Consider the following 4,645-nt stretch of genomic DNA (forward strand, 5'->3'; position numbering starts at 1 on the left):
AAGCAGGCTTTTAGTTAGACGCGGAGTTTTTATGGTTTGTGTTCTATGTTTTCCATTTGTATTTAAATTTTCTTACTTTACTTTGTTGTATTATATTACATTTTATAGTGAAGCACTTTGTGATTTTCTTCTGTGAAAGGTGCCATACAAATAAACTTTACTGACTTACTTACCGTCATTTGGCAGATACTTTTGTCCAAAGCAGTATTAATGTGGTTCATTATGTTGCTCAAGGACACTTGGACATGTGGACAGGAGCTCAAGTTTCAAACCACAAACCTTGTGATCAATGGCTGAGCAGCTGAGCTGCAGCCGCTCATGTTAATGTGCTTTGTGATACAAAATGCATAGAGTCTGTTTTTATAATAAAGTGTCAGATTTTATTATATTTTAAATTTATAATCTCTGTCATCCCAGACATGGTGACTGTGGACTCTCAGAGCCTCACTGTGAAGTCGTGGACTCAGCTCTGAAGTCCAACCCCTCCCATCTGAGAGAGCTGGACCTGAGCTGGAACATCAGGTTTCAGGAATGAAGCTGCTGTCTGATCTGAAGAAGAGTCCACACTGCAGACTGGAGATTCTGGAGACTCTGAGGTCAGTAGAGGGTTGGAGTCAGTCCATGCTGGTTTCAGCAGTATTGTACTAAACACAGTTAGTATCAAAGCAGAGATCCAGTATTTCCTGTAAACCTCCAACCTTCTCAGCGCTGCTTTCCTCAGTGAAGCTGTGAGAGGAGAATGGTGACAGGCTTCAGGATTGGACAGAAAGACAGAGAGAGAGAGAGAACAGGCAGTGATCATGTGTTTGAGTTGATGTGAAGACGACTGTTGTTGTTGTGTTCATGTCTCCAGGAAATAAAGCTGGATTCCAGCTGACAGCATCACAAGATGTATAGAGACAGTGGTCCTCATTCATCAAACTGCCGGACCATCAAATCTGATCTCAAAGTGTTTGTTCTCTCATTTCAACACTAAACTGTTGATCAGTCACAGCTCTGAGATCAGTCTGACTGAAGCCTGCAAATCACTGGCTCTTATTTCAGAGAACCATCATTACATTTAGTAACCATGTGGTCTTTTTACAGACCAGAACCTGAAGTCCAGTAAGCACAGCTGATGTTTAGCTGTTCAGTCTTTGTATGAACATGTAGGACCTTTAACATCATATATATATGTCTGTCCATGTGTCTTTAGTTTGGTCCAAATATTTTTAGAACAGACTCCATATTTACAGATTTGTCCTGTAATATTTCAAAAGTAGATGAAATCTTCAAATGTGACTGAGCCGCTTGTTTTTAACAGCTTTGAGCCCTAACAGCAAGGGATGCAGCGATTAACAGATTTCACTATTAACTGCACTTTAAAAAGTTACGGTTGATTAATCGTAAAGGCTCCACAAAACCTACCCAAGTAAAGGTAGGCCTAATTCATTTTATTTAATGACATAGCAAGTTGGTAGGGAATTAAATATAACACTCACAATGTCACTTATAATCAATGCCGCTGCTGTGAGAGTCGAGCTTTCAGTGCAACAAACCATGCAGGTGTAAAGTTTCAGACCAACGCAACGACAGCACCGCTGCGCTATAATACCCATTATTTTCAGTTGCTTGGTTTGTTGATGCGTTGAGCAACGTGCACCGCACAGCGAGTTGAACTTTAGCACTGAGCTGCTTCCACAGTGCAAACCGCTTCTTTTCTGAAAGGGCCTTTATGGAAGACAGAACGTCGTCCTCTCAAGACCTTCAGTCACTGAACATTTAAACTTACATCCTGTTGCCTCCTCCTGTCTGTGTTGAGAAAATGTTGCCAGGTGTAAAACTCTAACATACATCAGGAGCTTATAGACTTTCAGGATCACAGGCTACCAGTTAACTTGCATTCATTTTCTTTCTCTCATTTTCACTAGAACATATGTATGGATGAGAGTTGATGACAGTAACAGTGCAGTTTATTCCCCTCCTTTATAACATTTTCCCCTGGTGGATAAAAGTTGCTATTCCTCTTACATTAAGAATATTATTACATATTATAGAAATATAATTGTTAATGTGATTAAATATTAAAAATCATGAGTCAGCCCTAACTATAAGCTGATGAAGGGAGTCTCTGTAAATAAAGCAGTAGAAACCATAAGGATACGGCTACTACAAGACCTGGACAACAGAACCAGCCTCAGCCCTGACCAGATCGGTCTAAACACCACCTACTTCCAGTACAACGGAGGATTCTACAGACAGAAGCATGGCTGTGACATGGGCTCACCGGTATCCCCGATTGTGGCAAACATCTACATGAAGAAGTGGAGAATAAAGCCCTCAACTCCTTCAGAGGAACAGCACCGAGCCACTGGTACAGATATGTGGACGACACCTGGGTCAAAATTAAAAGCCTTCACAGAACACATCCACTCTGTGGACAGTAACATCAAGTTCACACGAGAAGATGTTCACAACAACAGTTTGGCCTTCCTGGACTGCGCTGTACACACTGAAGAGGACAGGAAACCCACACACACAGACCAATACCTACTGTTCGATTCCCACCATCCTCCCTGTGTGTTCCTCTGGATGTGACAGAGTATCATCAGTGGATCTGGACTGCTCTGCTGCTGCTCTGTCCTTCTACACAGTCTCTGCAGACACACTGAGACTCCTCCACTCCTTCTGCTCCACACTCAGACTCCTCCTCCACCTGGACCTCCACCTGGACCTGATTAGTTCTGTTTGACAACAGAACTGCAGATTCACACTTATTTAAATCGACTTTTCTGCTTTGCTTTCTGTTGCAGCTCCACCTTGTGGATTGATGGAGAATTGCAGTTAATTTCCGAGCTCATGCATGAAAGGGATAAAAATCAATCCTTCCAGCTTTCAGCAAGTTTCATTGTGATGTGAATAAAGTTAGTTTGACTGTGGCGTCTCACCTGAACAGGTGAAGGTGTGTTCAGGTGTTTTCAGGTTGCTTCTGCTGACAACAAGTGGTCAAATAAATTATTGCATCTTTAAAGGAGCAAATTCAGCCTTTTACCCCATAAAGTCTCACTTTCAGTCAGAATTCCACCTTAAACTGAACACAGGAGGTTTAAGGTGGTATTAAGGTATTAACAGACTCAGTGTGTGTTTCCTCTCTCCAGTTTATTGTAGTTTGTTGTCGTCTGCATGAGTTTCTGTTGGCTGCTGCTGTGACCCACATCACCCTGCAGGGACCAATCAGGCTTCATATCACACACACACACACACACACACTTTTTACCAGGAAGTCAGAGGGATTCTGGGAAGTGAGACTCAAACAGGATGAGAAAAAAAAAATCATTCTGTAGAAGAAGAAAAAATAGGAGTTAATTTCCATCCTGACGGAGGGAGAAGAAACAAACTGGATGTGTCAGTTAAAGTTAGTGAAAGTAAGAAGCCGTCAGGTTTCACTCTTTAATTCTGTTTCTGTTTTATTTTAAACCATTCAAAGTATTTCTATCTGTAATCGTGTCTCTATGTAGAAGTTTTCACTGAGTCCTCCATTCACTACGCTGGATTCAGATCACCTGTCTGTGCCTTTAGAGTCCAGCGGTGGAAAGTGACGAAGTACATCTACTCATGTTGTGTACTTTACATTTATTCATTTAGATGACGCTTTTATCCAAAGTGACTTAGATCTGCTTTACATGTCAGAGGTCGCACGCCTCTGGAGCAACGAGGGGTTAAGTGTCTTGCTCAGGGACACATTGGTGGACGTGTCACAGTGGGAATCGAACCCGTGTCTCTCACACCAAAGACTTTAATACACGTCTGAGGTATTTTCATGCCAAGAAGAATCTGAGGAGAGGAGGTATAATAGTACAACATTTTACTGCATAATACTGAGTCCTGAGTATCCTCACGTACTTTTACTGCAGAAACATTTTCTCTGCAGGAGACAAGCCGTCTCTCAGCCCGTGACAAAAAGGAGGTGAGACATAACAAGTTTGCAGGTTAAAGAGATGGTTTATTGTAATAATAATACTAATAATAATAATCTTTATTTGTAGAGCACTTTTCAAAACAAGTTACAAAGTGCTTTAACACGTGTAAAGACAATAATACCCAAGAGACAATAATACAAAAACAATACAGGATAAAAGCATGAAAACATTGAAAAGACTAAAATACAGATAAATATAAAATTAGTAAAATAAAATAAAAGGGGTAAAATAAAGTCAAATAAGATCGGGAAAGGCTCTCCTGTAAAAGTATGTTTTAAGAAGGGACTTAAAAGAGTTCACTGACTCAGCCGACCTGATTTCCTCGGGCAGGCTGTTCCAGAGCCTCGGGGCCCTGACAGCAAACGCTCTGTCCCCTTTAGTTTTCAGTCGAGACTCTGGAACAGACAACAGACCTCTGCCCGAGGATCTCAAGGTACGTGCTGGTGTAGAGTGTAGGGTGGGCTAAGACACCCCCCCTCAGCTCAATGTCTATTTGCTGACACATAAAATAATATTTTATAGGGTTGTTTTGTATCTTGGAGATGGCCATGCTCAGGGTAACATGATATAAAGTAAAATAAATACCTACAGTTGAGTAATTAATTTGAATTTAATCCTATGTACGTGATGATTCACCCCATGGTGTGAAATCATTTTAATAGGTGCAAATTACAGATGAAACAAAC

The sequence above is a fragment of the Micropterus salmoides genome, unplaced genomic scaffold, assembly GCF_014851395.1.
Source record: "Micropterus salmoides isolate LMB-PRFRI ecotype aquatic unplaced genomic scaffold, ASM1485139v1 Ms_hic_scaffold_9, whole genome shotgun sequence".
In the NCBI taxonomy this organism is placed as follows: domain Eukaryota; kingdom Metazoa; phylum Chordata; class Actinopteri; order Centrarchiformes; family Centrarchidae; genus Micropterus; species Micropterus salmoides.